Below are 14,125 nucleotides of genomic sequence, written 5' to 3'. Positions count from 1 at the left end.
ACCTCGGAATCATGACGAAGGGTGGAAAGGCATATAGAATGCCCGTCGTCTACGATTGAAGGAAGGCGTCCGAGCTGATCTCTAACGGATCCGGACGTCAACTGTAAAACAGGGGAAGTTGTCTGTTGAGTCTGGACGCAAACAGATCTAGAACACACGGACCCCATTTGGAATTCAATGCTTGAAACACACTGGGATGGAGTCTCCAATCGTTGGAGTTGCTCAGAAATCTGGAATTCCAATCTGCCACCATATTCGACGAACCCGGAATGTATTCTGCCGTCACTGAAATGTGGTGATCCAGGCAGTAATGCCAGAAATCCTTGGCAATTTTTGCTAGAAGTCGGGATCTGGTCCCGCCCAGGTGATTGATATAACGTACTGCGGACACATTGTCCAGAAGCAGAAGAATGCAACAACTCGCTCGCTGAGAAGACAGAATTCGAATCGCAAATGACCCTGCCAATAGTTCTAGGCAGTTGATATGGAGTTGTAACTCCTCTTGGGACCATCGACCCCCGGTCTCCAATGTCCCACAACGAGAACCCCAGCCCCACCGGCTGGTGTCAGACTCTATGATGGCATCCGGAGTCGCTGCAAAGATGGCCTTGCCATTCCAAGCGTCCAGGTGCTCCAACCACCAATTCTTTTCCAGACGAGCCTCCCTTGAAATCGCAATTTGCTCTGCATAATGTAAGCCTCTGCGGAGATGCAGAATCTTTAACCTATGTATGGCCCTGTAATGTAAGGGACCTGGAAAAATCACCTGAATGGATGCCGCCAACAACCCCACGAGGCAGGCTAACATCCTCAATGATATAGTCTGAGAGGCAAGCGCTCTCCTCAACTCCTTCTTGATCGCTGTTCTCTTTTTGAGAGGCAAAAGCAGTTGAGATGTCAAGGAATTTACTTGAAAACCTAAAAATGTGATCACTTGCGAAGGAATGAGAAGAGATTTGGGAACATTGAGGAGAAATCCTAACTCCTGGAGGAGTTGGATAGTCCAAGACAGATGGAGTTGCACCACTTCTACTGACTGACCCATGATCAGAATATCGTCCAGATAGATTATGAGTCTGACTCCTCTCTGCCGTAACCATTGAACTACCGGTCTCATGAGTTTTGTGAAACACCATGGAGCGGACGAGAGACCGAAGGGCATGGCCGAAAACTCAAACTACTGACTGCGCCAAAGGAATTGGAGAAAGCGCCGGTGAGGCGGAAAAATGGCGACCGTCAGATATGCATCTTTTAGATCCAATCGAACCATCCAATTCTGGCTTAACAACATGTCCCTCAAGAGATGAATACCTTCCATTTTGAAATGACGGTATACTACTCCCACATTGAACTCTTTCAAGTTCAGAACCAGACGAAACCCAAGATCCTTCTTGGGCACCAAGAAGATTGTACTAACAAAACCATGCGGATGAGGATCCGTCTGCAATATAGCCCCTTTGTTCAGCAACGACTGAACTTCCTTGTCGATGAAACTCATCTCTATGGGGGAAAAACTTAGGGGCCTGGGAGCCACCAATTGCCTGGGGGTCACATAAAACTCAAGATGATAACCTCGAGCTGTCTGACGTATCAATGGGTCGGGAGACAGGGCCCCCCACCTGGGAAGGAACTGTGCAATACGACCTCCCACCATATGATCCCTGCAATTTAAAATGGGTACCTGAATAAGAGGAATCTCCAGACTGGAACTGCTGGCCTCTGTAGTTTCCACGTTGTCCATGACCTCTGTCACCTCTGTTACAGGTTGGATAGAATTTCGACCTTTGGGAACCTCCTCTGCCCCATTGGTCTGCACCTCTAGAGGTCTGATTACCTCCTCGGACGGACCCTCGACCTCTTTAATGTTAAAAACACCTGGGTGGAAAACACGCTTGATATTGGCCTGCGCCTTAACAAAAATGTTGCCACATATTTTCCCATCTGTTTGATGAAGTCATCGCCAAACAACATGCCATTGGCCAAGGAACCCGGTTCCGTAGTAGCCATCTCAGCCAGTTGAGGGTCTATCCGTATGAGAAAGGATCTTTGTCTCTCTGTAGATAACACCACATTGGCATTAACAAGAAAACACATTCCCATTCCATAATCTCAGAAGAGTCCAGGGGAATACCCTTATCTTTCGCAGTGACTGCGGCATCTAAAATCTTAGTCAGCGGACCCGAGACATCTAATACTTTGTCTTGGCACCCTTTCCAGGCCCGATCCAGTCCTTTCTTGGGATCTTTGGAAAATTTGCGCATAAAAGTGGCCATATTAGGATCTAATTCTGGCATATCCGGCACTTTACCCAACAACAATGGTCGGGGACATTTGGAGCGCAAGGTGGCCCTAACCTGACTCTCAAAGCTCTGTCTTAAGTTAGTCTGAACATAGTGTGCCACTTCCATACAGGGAACCCACTCAGTAGACCTAGGATGTATTAAATTCTGAGGATTAAAAAGTAAATTCTTGGGTGTCACCTCGTCCTGTGCATCATAAAATAAATGTTTGGTCTTTTTGACCTTCTTCTTGGGCTGCACCGATTCATCGGAATCTGTGGAATCCTGGGTATCTGGAGAAGACTCTCCTTGTGTATCTCTGCCCGCTAAGGAACCATGGTCTTTTAAAACACTTTTCGCCACATTAAGCAGAGCTTCAGCCGAAGCCTGTGTGGATGAAGAATGCTAACTAGAAGACTTAAACTTTCTTTTGCCAGAGGACTTCTGGGGTTTCGAAAGGGGCGTTAAGGCCTGAATAAGCACCTTACTCAACAAACCCTGGATGTGGGAATACCGGGCTTCAACAGGGTGCTCCTCCAAATGATGTTCATAAGGCTCCTCATATTCCTCATATTTGTTATATTCAATCCACTTGTCTTCCTCTTCCTCATCGTAATACGCCATAATAAACTACAAATGGTGGGAAGGAGATTCAAAAGGGGGGAGTACCCCAAGGGCAAATTAGACCTTCAGAAGGTTTTCCTTAAACGAAATAACCTGGGTCTTAATGAAGTAAGGAGAAAAAATATATAGAAACTATAGAAAACAGTATAAAAATGTCAATATATTCAATTGTGGCAGGAGCTTGCCCAAAACTCCCCTAGTGCCCAGCACTAATCGTCAAACCTCCGGTAAGCGTTCGTAGAGCAGGAAATATTAGCCAGGCAACACAGGTGCTATTGCGCGAAGAGCCGATAATAGAAAATGAAAACCGGCTCTTCGCGCATGCGCAGAATGTCTAAAATGTGAAGAATACGGGCTGGAACTAGCCTGTTTCCCTCGCGCACCGAAGTGCGCAGCTCTGCTCCCTCACCACAGCCAACAAATAAAACTGATAACGGAGGGGCACTGAAGCCTCCGACTCCGTGTAGGAAGTCCCGTTTGCACAGAGAGTGCAGCGCGACTTCAGGGAACGCATGAAACCATGAGAATAAAAGCGCACTGGTAACAAAGCATTAAAACCCCAAACGAGCTAAAAATAGGCGCAAGGATAATTATAAACAAAGCGACACAGCGTGCATATACCAAATATATATATAAACAGTGAATTAACAGGCAATAAAGCACAACAAGAAACAACAAATAGAGAGTTACTTATCTCGCTGCTGCAGCAGGAAAGAAAGAGGAAGTGATTACGTCATTGTGGACATTTGTGCATACTACTGTAATATGATTGGTGCAGACGTCGAGGGGGTTGTCCTTCTGGGGTATGCTGTTTAAAGTTTATCCCTTTGCTGCTGTTTGTTCAGTAAAGATAGAGAAGCATAAATTGAGCCTCCATGGATTGCCATAGAATTTCAGCGGCATGCGCGATTCCCAACCGGATGGACGTCAGGTTGCGATTAGCTCCATCCGTGACCTCTTCACTTCCGGGTCATTTGTGGCAGCGCCATATTGGCAGTGAATTTCTTGTTCTGGAAGGGCAATCCATGCATGCAAGCACTAACGGCAATTCGGCAGTTGCAGTGGGCTGGGCACCCGCATGGTTTTGATGGCGGGAGCAATACAGAGTACCTAGGCAAAAAGTAAGAAAGAAAGAAAGAAAGAAAGAAAGAAATATTCCACTCAGGCTACAGTGCGAGTGGTTAGCACGGTCTTGCCGCTTATTATAATTAAATGGTGTGATATGGAGGGGTGCGTGGGCTACAGTCTTCGTATGCTGTGGCAGCTTGCTACTAATACCTGCATATCGTGAACATATATAAGGGGATGCAGGGGTTACAGTCTTCGTGTGCTGTTACAGTGTTCTTCCAACACCTGCATATGGGAAACTGATCGGGTGATACTGGGAGTCTCTATGGTTCTTCCAGTGATGCCTTTGTTTGGTACTGTGCTATTATGTACTATGATTAATGCAACACACCTCTATTCACAATTCACGGATGGTGCAGTACAGGGCAGGAGGAGAGTGGATATGGATGCCGGGCGGCTGCCCATTCGGGGTGTGTTGGGGAGAAGGAGGGAGGTTGAGGGGACATTTCTGCAATGGGTTGAGATGTTGTTTAACATGTTGTCCTTTGTCTCTGGCCAGCAGGTTCGAAGCACGGCACCTAAGCGTGCACGCCCCAAGCCTGGGAAGTCGGTGACCAAGGAGGATTTCCAAACCCTAAGCGAGCTTTGGAAGGTGGCTTAGCGGCATGGTGTGGAAGCAGCCAGAGGGTAGGGCACCAAAGTGGCAGTGGAAGGTCCCCATTCGATTCAGGGAGGGACAACAGGACACGCTGCGTTCTCAGCCAGTAGCAGTAGCCACTGTATGGGGAGAGTCCATTGTGCAGGGCGTGGTAGCTCGCACAGTGCCGGGACTGGTACTCACTTTGGCGGTGGGCACAGTGGGGCAAAGCATTATGTCAATCTCAACAACAACAGCTTCAAAGGGGACTTCACAGGTGGAGGTAGCACCCGTTGTGACCCAAGCAGCAAGTAGCGCTGTGCTCCCGCTGCCTATGGGGGGTACGACAAGGCAGTCAACACAAGGACTGGGAGCACCACTAGGAGATAAGGTGGGGTGCAAGCGAATGGGGCTTCTGTTGGCCAACAGGCCGCTGTAGTCATAGGGGGGTGTCAGTACCACCACCTCTTGCACCACTCGCAGCAACAGGGCCACAGGGAGCGGTGGCGGCACAAGTATGGGTGAATACTGGAGTGAGGCCGCGGTCGGTGGGGCTGGGAGTAACGCAGCCTTCCATACCTGCCGCCACTCTGACGACTGCGGGGCGGGTGCAGTCCATTCGCCTCCAGCAGTGACTCCATTGATATTTGGGTCTACATCTCTGGTTTTGGCATCCTCTTCAGAAATTTCATGGCACTTCCCGGCAGACACAAGGGAAAAAATCCATAGGGGAGAATTTGTAAATGTTTTTGACTTGATCAATGCGGAGGTGGTCCCAAGTGGGCCTAGAACAGTGAAGGACTGCGATTTGAAGCCTAAAACGGTGTGGGTTGAGTGGTCATTGCGGAACTGGGTAACTGAGTTTTCCATTTATGTAGCTATTCTGTCTGAAAAAATACCATTGTTAGCCCTACAGTTGCTTGGGTGCATGTCTCTTATTCACGGGGCGAAATCGGAATTCCAAGGGTCGGTATGGATGCAGTATGACACCAAGTTTAGGCAGATGAAGGCGGTTAGACCTGAGATAGCTTGGGACCAGAGGGAGATCAATATTTGACATTCAGAGTTTGATATGCCTACTGCTCCTGGGAAGGCAGTTAAATCCTTTTGATTCAAAAGAAGTATGGGAGACAAAAAACCAGCCTGTTGGCAGTACAACAAGAAGGAATGCAGCAAAGGGGGAGTCTGTCATTTTAAACACATCTGCTCTTTCTGTGGGGGGCAAGGACATCCTGAGTTCAAGTGTTTCAGAAGGCAAGGCAAGCAGAGGGAGCATATGCCCTTCAATAGCACAGTGCCAAAACAACAACAATAAGTGCCCGTCCCCAATTAGCATGCACATCCTCACACACCTGCTCAGTAAATACAATAACGACGAGGAAGCTTACATGCTGTTTCAATGTTTCAGGGATGGTTTTTGCATCACTTCCTGTGCAGCCCCTTCATTGGACCCTCCAAAGAATCAACATTCAATTCTGCAACAACGGAACTTGGTCCGGGACAAGATAGCGAAGGAGGTGGAAGCGTGGAGGGCAGTGGGTCCTTCTGTGGCCCCACCGTGTGAATCACTGGTGTGTTCTTCTCTGGGGTTGGTTCCCAAAAAATAGCCTGGGAAATTCTGTTTAATACATAACCTCTCTTTCCCCGCGGGGTCATCGGTCAATGATGGGTTGGAACAGGCACTGAGCACAGTACGGTTCACCACCTTTGACGAAGCGATTGCAAAATTCCAGCGATTAGGTAAAGGGGCTCTCATGGCCAAGTCTGACATACAGTCGGCTTTCTGCCTTCTCCCTGTCCATCCGGAGGATACTAATTTGCTGGGTTTCACATTTGAAGGGTTGTACTACATTGACTTGTGTATGCCTATGGGGTTTTTCCATAGACTGTTCAGTATTTGAGACCTTCAGCAGATTCCTGGAATGGGGGGTAAAATATTTGGTTGCAGTCAGACTATGTGGTGCATTACCTAGATGACTTCCTGTTTATGGCTCCCCCAGGTGATCGGGTTTGCGGAAGGGCGCTACAAGGTTTCTGTCAGCTAGAGAAGGCACTGGGTGTTTCACTGGCTGAGGAAAAAACAGAAGTCCCCACGACCTGTTTGTGTTTCTTTGGGATTGAGATTGACTCGGTAGCTGGGGAGTGCAGGTTGCCACAGGACAAGGTAATAGCATTTAGGGATGCAGTGAGCGGTTGCATATCGGCCAAGAAGGTCACCCTCCATCAGCTGTAGGTTTTGATTGGCCAATTTAATTTCACCCTGAGAGTGATTAAAATAGGAAGAGTTTTTTCAAGAAACATAGCAAGAGCAATGTTTGGCCTACGGGCTAAGCACCACCACACAAGGTTGTCGGCGGAGGTCAGAGAGGATCTGGAAACATGGAGGGGGTTCTTGGATAATTTCAATGGGACACTGTTATGGCAACAACCGGCGGGAGCAACAGAGAGGTCGCTCTCTACACCGATGCAGCGGGCAGCGTTGGTTTCGGTGCTGTGTTGGAATCTAGGTGGTGCATCAAGCGCTGGCCAGTGGAATGGGTATTGTCTGGGCTCACACGCAACATTACTTTTCTGGAATTGTTTCCCATTATTGTTGCCTTACACATCTGGGGGGCCTCATTAGCAAACTCCAGAGTGTTTTTTGGTCTGACAGTATGTCGGCAGTCGTGGTCATTAATTATCAGACTGCAAAATGTGGTTTTGTGCTACATCTGCTGAAGTCTCTAATTCACCTATGTCTCTTACATAACGTGCATTTTTCTGCCAAGCATGTACCCAGTGTGGAAAATACGGTGTGTGAGAAGTTAGCCTTTGCGTCAGTCTAAACGACTCTTATTGATGGTGGTTGTAAAGTCAACCTTATAGACAAGCTATCCTAGTGGTAGCATGGACCAGCAGACTTAGGCTAAACTCCAAATCGCATGTGAAGCTGTTTGTTTTACCAATTATAATCCCTTGAATACCAAATGAAAGGACACCACACAAGGTATATATCAAATATATATGTATTTATTTCTAACACAACCCCTCTGAACTCTTTATGAGGTCAGAGATCGAAGAACATCACAAGTTACTTAAATAGCATGCTATAAGTTGCACAAATACAGTTTTTTTCCCTTGGGGCCTCACAAACCATATACTAAAATAGTGGTATAAGAGCCACTACAGAAAGTGTGAATAGGCCTAGAGCCTAGGGAATCGCTGGTGCTATACTAAATGATCAAATGTTAGGAAGTAGGAGACCCAGGGGAGATGCGTGCAGTGTCTAAACACAGTCGCGAGTTACCATTGACTTTTAATTGGAACGTAAAAGTTACAAAGTTATAGATTTAGAGCACTTCCGGATGGACTACGACAACCGGGAAGACGTGTCGAGCTGAAATGCAGGAGCAGGCCCCAAGCGGCACTCGTGGAGTGTGGAGGGCTGAGCTTTGGTGCAAATGGCGGCCAGGTCTGGGGCTTCTCATACCCCAATGCACAACTGCAACGGTACCTCGGGAGTTGAGCAGTTAGCAAAATGCAGGAAGTCCAGGGTGTCTGGTCCCACGTCTCTCGTGTCCGCCACGGGTCTCAGCTTTGATGTGGATGTGGATCGGAGTCAGAGAAGTTTGGAAGTCCAGTTCCTGAGTCGCTGAGTCTTCATGTTCCAGCAGGAGCGTCGACACAGCAAACCGGCAAGTTACTGGTGGTGCCTGTTTGCACAGGGTGGTCACTCCTTGACCACAAGGGAGAAGTCTTCTAGTTGGTATAGAACATCGAAGGTACAAGAGTTTCATATCAGAGTTTCATTCCAGATTAATATAAAGTCTGTAGACACAGCTCCTATCTTTATACTGATTTTAGGGCCTGGATTACCTGCTAGGTCCCTCCTATGGGTGGACCTGGGAATGAGGTGGTTACACCCCTTTCCTTTTGTCCAGTTTTGCGCCAGAGCGAGGCTGGAGTGCCGCAGCAACTGGATTTGAACTGGGCTATGCATGGAGCACCTTGTGTGCCCCAGTCAGTGTCTGGAAAAGCATCTTTCCATTCAACCCACCCTGCCCCAATACACTACAGGATGCTAGCACCTCCCTCGACAGGAAACCTATTGTCAAGGCCTCCCTTTCCAGAGTTTCCCCCAGCAGCTGGAGGTCAGACACGTGTCTGTGGCAGCAGCATCCATTTTGTGATGCTGAGGCTCTGTTTAACTTTAACTGGGTAAAGCAGTAACTACATGTCTTTTCCCTCTAGAAGGGTGGAATGCTACCCCCACCACCAGAACTGGTGGGGGGGGGGTAGTATTCCAAAGTGTTTGACACCTTACACAACATGTTTTGGTAAAGCCAAACCAAAGTTAGCATTAACCGCAAGGATTATAATGCACTTAAGAGTATATCATATGGTATGGCTATATCATAGATCAGCTATAAGGAGATGGTTCCAAAAGCTGCAGATGTGCTCAGCTCATGCTAGGGCACCCTCTCACATAAAACCAAGCACTCTGCCTCCAGGATTGTTAAGGTCTGCCATAGGAGTGACTTATAGGTTACTATGTGTCTATATATAAGGTAGATATAGATATACTATATCTAAGTAAGGGGTGATTACACTACCTTACCCAAGGTAAGTGATCAGCCTGTGGTGTCAGTTTAAATGGCCAGCCAGGGGTGGCATAATACATGCTTCAGCCACTGGTAGGGACTTGGATGCACCTATGCCCTGGGTACGTATGGTACACTATACAGGGGCTCACAAAGGTGACCCAATACCCAATCAGGTATGTACCTAAAGTACATGGTATCAATTTAGAGAGAGAACAGCTGGGCTGTGGGTCTGATTAGCAGGCCCACACCCACACTAAAGTCGAAAAACCAGATAATCACAGAAAAAAGTGGGGGTGACCATAGGAAGGAGACCCTACTCTTCTACACAGTGGCTGACTCTTTGTCTCGATTTAAGGTGGCAGAGTTCAAGGCGTGGTGGCCACAAGCGTACGACTTGATGGTGGAGTTTCCAATCAATCAATCAATCAGGGGATTTGTAGAGCGCGCTGCTTACCCGCTAGGGTCTCAAGGCGCTGGGGGGGGCTGGAGGGGGGGAGGTGCTGCAGCTAGTGGTCGAAGAGCAATGTCTTAAGCAGTCTTCTGAAGGCTGGGAGGTCTGCGGTCTGTCGTAGGTGTAGGGGGAGGGCGTTCCAGTTCTTGGCAGCGCGGTAGGAGAATGATCTGCCCCCGGAAGTGGTTCTGTGGAGGCACGGGACGGCGGCCAGGGACAGGTCGGTGGAGTGGAGTTTCCTGTTGGGTATATAGAAGGGGAGTCTGTTGTTGAGGTAGGCTGGGCCGGTCATATGGTGAGCTTTGTGTGTGTGGTTCATGATTTTAAATGTGATTCTTTTGTCGACGGGGAGCTAGTGCAGGTCTCTCAGGTGCGGGGTGATGTGGTCCCGTCGTGGGACTTCTAGGATCAGGCGTGCGGAGGTGTTCTGGATTCTTTGGAGTCTGTTGATGAGTTTGGACGGGGCTCCGGTGTAGAGGGCGTTACCGTAGTCGAGTGGGCTGCTTACGAGGGCGTGGATGCCGGTTTTCGTGTGTCCGCCGGGATCCATCTGTAGATCTTGCTCAGCATACGGAGGGTGTGGAAGCAGGAGGAGGAGACTGCGTTGACTTGGTTGGTCATGCAGAGCTTGGAAACGAGGATGACCCCTAGGTTGCGTGCATGGTTGGTTGGTGCCAGGGGGGTTCCCAGTGATGCTGGCCACCAGGAGTCATCACACACTGAGGGGTTGGGCCCGAAGATGAGGATCTCTGTTTTGTCAGTGTTCAGTTTGAGCCGGCTTGCCTCCATTCAATCGGTGATGGCTTTCATACCCTGGTGCAGGTTAGATTTGGCGGTGAGGGGGTCCTTGGTGAGGGAGAGAATCAGCTGGGTGTCATTGGCGTAGGAGATTATGTTGAGGTCGTGTAGTCTGGTGATGCGGGCGAGGGGCGCCATGTAGACGTTAAACAGCGTCGGGCTGAGGGAGTATCCCTGCGGGACGCCGCAGATGGTTTTGGTGGTTCCTGATTGGAACAGGGGTGGGGGACTCTCTGGGTTCTGTCGGTGAGGAAGGAGGAGGTCCAATCCAGGGCCTTGCCTCGGATCCCTGCGTCGTGGAGGTGTGTGCAAAGTATGTGGTGGCAAACGGTATCGAAGGCGGCAGAGAGGTCCAGGAGGATGAGGGCCGCTGTCTCGCCGTTGTTGAGTAGTATTCTGATGTCGTCTGTGGTGGCGATGAGGGTGGTCTCGGTGCTGTGGTTGCTGCGGAATCCTGACTGGGAGGGGTCCAGGATGCTGTTGTCTTCTAGGTAGCGGGTGAGCTGGGTGTTGACGATCTTTTCGATGACTTTCGCTGGGAACGGAAGCAGGGAGATGGGCTGGAAGTTCTTGAGGTCGCTCGGGTCCGCCTTGGGTTTCTTTAGTAGGGCGTTGATCTCAGCGTGTTTCCAGCTCTCAGGGAAGGTGGCGGATCCGAAGGAGAGGTTGATGATGTTGCGCAGGTGAGGCACGATGAGGCTGTCGGCTTTTTTGGCGATGTGGTGCGGAAGGGGATCAGACGGGGAGCCTGAGTGGATGGTGTTCATGGTCTTGATTATGTCTTCGGTGCTTAACGTTGGTCCAGGTGGTCAGATGGTCGCAGTAGGTGGGGTTCGGAGTGTTCATCGTAGCGGTATCCGCAGGGTTCAGCCGGGGGTTGGTGCTGTTGTGAATGTCGGTGATCTTGCGGTGGAAAAACGCAGCGAGGGTGTCGCACAGGGCTTGTGACGGCGGGATGTCGTTGGTGCAGGAGCTAGGATTGGAGAGTTCTTTCACGATGTTGAAGAGCTCTTTGCTGTTGTGGGCATTGTTGTCAAGGCGGTCTTTGAACGAGGCTCTTTTGGTGGTCCTGGTGAGGTGGTGATGGTTGCGGATGGCGTATTTGTGGGCTGCGCAGTTGGCGGGCATTCTATCGCTGAGCCAGAAGTTTTCGAATTTCCGGCAGGTGCGTTTGGAGGCCGGGAGGTCCGGCGTGAACCAGCTGGCTCTCTGGCTGGTGTCTCTGTCGGTGGGTTGTGTCACTGGTGTTACGGTGTTTGGGCAGTCTTCCATCCAGAGTCTGAGGGTGCAGGTCCCCTCAAAGGGGTCGGTGGGGCTGGTCGGTGGATTGAGTGCGACGTGTGTTTCTAGTAGTTCTTTGGTGACTTTGCCCCAGCGTCGGCGGGGAACTGTAGGGTGCGGTCGTGGGTGACGTGTTTCTGGAAGGTGAAGTGGATGCAGTGGTGGTCGGTCCAGGTGAGCTCGGAAGCATGGCTGAAGGCAACGTGGGGGCTGGAGGAGAAGATGGCATTGAGCGTGTGGCCAGCGATGTTGGTCGGGTGGTGATGGTCTGTTTCATTCCGAGGGTGGCGAGGTTGTCGATCAGGGTGAAGGAGTTGCTGTCGTTGTTGTTTTCCAGATGGTAGTTCAGGTCACCGAGCAGGATGTAGTTAGTGGAGGTCAGTGCATGCGAGCTGACGAAGTTGGTGATGGAGTTGCAGAATTGGGGACGTGGGCCGAGTGGTCTGTAGACAAGGATGCATCTGAGGGTGGTCTTGGGGTCCATGTGAATCTTGAAGTGCAGGTGTTCAGTGGTGGTGAGGGTGTCGTCGGTGTTTGTTGATACCTTGATGGTGTTCTTGTGGATGATAGCGATTCCTCCTCCGAATCCGTTGGTGCGATGTCTGCAGGAGATTTTGTATCCGGTGGGGATGGCCACTGCGATGTCTGGGGAGGAGGTTTCGTTCAGCCAGGTCTCGGTCAGGAAGGCGATGTCTAGTGATGTGGGGGTGAGTAGGTCCCAGAGCTCGACGTTGTGCTTGCGTGCGGAGCGGGTGTTGAGCAGGATGCATCCAAGGTGGTTGGGTTCCGTCATTGTGGGTGCATCAGTGTCGTTGGTGCAGGCGAAGTTGCAATTTCGGCAGGTGAAGGGGCCATGGGTGCGCTTGGGGGTGGCCTTGCAGTTGGTGGTCTGTCCGTGGTTGAGGGCGATGAGGGTGTTAGCGTTGTAATGGAGTTGTGCTTCCAGAGAAGCTGTGATGGCTTGGTGCCCCATTTCAGCAGACCTAATTGCAGCAGCACTGGCACCTCAGACTAAACATATGTATGAGAAGGCTTGCGGGGTGCATAGTGCAACTTTAAGTTCAGGAGATGAGCAGGATAGATTCACACCTGAAGGGGTGCTGCAGTTTTTGGTTAAGCAGAAAGATCAAGGGAAGTCACTGGCGTTGGTGCGCAGACTATAGCCTTCTTTTCTGAGTTAAGTGGAGGCAGGGATCCTACCAAAGACTTTAAGGTGCGCAAAGCCATCAGGGTTTGGGAACACATGGTGCCGGGAGTTCAGGACACTAGGTGACCTAATAACGTGGAGAGGCTGGGTAGAATTTTGCACTCCCTTCCACAGGTGTGCCAGTCTCAATATGAGATGAAATGGTTTAGTCTGGCATATGTACTGGCATTCTTCAGGGTGTTGCGTATATCTGAATTGGTGTCTGCATCAAAAAATGGGGAATGGGGGCTAGGCTTAGCTGATGTCCTTCTGGAAAGTGGAGCTATTCATCTGAGGATCCGGCGCTCAAAAACTGACTCGATAGGGAGGGGCACATGGGTCACTTTGCGTGCGGTGCATTACGCCGCATTATGCCGCAGTTGTCTAGTAATGCTGGCCAGGGATTATCTGAATGAGTGCCCCGGGGTGGCCTCTTCTAGGCTTCTTGTCCATTTGGATGGGATACCAATGACAAGATATCAGTTTACTATAGTGTGTAGGAAAGCGATGGGCTATCTGGGAGAGGACTTTACGCAGTTTAGCTCCCATTCCTTTCGGTTGGGGTGGCCACCACAGCAGCGGCTATGGGGATGCCTGCATATGCAATCAATCATGGGGGTCATGGCAGTTGACATGTTTTGAACGGTATGTTTGGCCTAGTTTGGTGTAGGGGGCGGAAGGATGCCCAGGGTGCCCATCTATCATGCCTTAACAGTGATTCTTTCTCTGTTGCAGTTGCTTCCGGTGAACCTGTGCATGTGTGTTGGTGTGGGCATTCCTTGATTTGCAGTGCGGAGCAGCAATTTTGTGGGTCCAGTTTGGAGTCAACGCAAAGGTCTGCTGGGTTTGTACACCATTGGATAGGGGTCCCGGGCCTTACATTACAAGATCTGTTCAGCAGGCTTCTGCAAGCGATTGAGTCAAATTCAATGTCGCCCCCAGATATCATCGTTATTCATGCTGGTGTGAATGATATGCCACCGCTAGGCAGGCAGGAGGTGCAGGAAGCCTTGTTTATGGTCTTGGCAGAGATTAAAAATTACTTACCAGCTGCTTGCATATTATGGTCTGAAGTGATACCGCGGGGCATGGGTTGGAGGGGGGTCCGTGCGAGCCTTGAACAAATCGGTGCAGAAGTTGAATGGATTGATTCATATGTTATTGAGGGGGTCCTCTTCCATAGGTACTATTCGACACAGGTTGCTCAATCCAGGACGA

At 50.0% G+C, this 14,125-nt stretch overlaps 1 pseudogene; it reads right to left on the bottom strand.

Moving 5' to 3' along the window:
- Nucleotides 1–1,412: 1,412 nt before the first annotated feature.
- On the bottom strand, nt 1,413–2,903 carry LOC147701897 (uncharacterized; annotated as a pseudogene).
- Between the last annotated feature and the right edge of the window lie 11,222 nt (nt 2,904–14,125).

This window comes from Lissotriton vulgaris, chromosome 7 (genome assembly GCF_964263255.1).
Source record: "Lissotriton vulgaris chromosome 7, aLisVul1.2, whole genome shotgun sequence".
Classification (NCBI taxonomy): domain Eukaryota; kingdom Metazoa; phylum Chordata; class Amphibia; order Caudata; family Salamandridae; genus Lissotriton; species Lissotriton vulgaris.
Note: the sequence above shows the minus strand (reverse complement) of the source record. Positions and strands in the feature narration are given on the sequence as shown.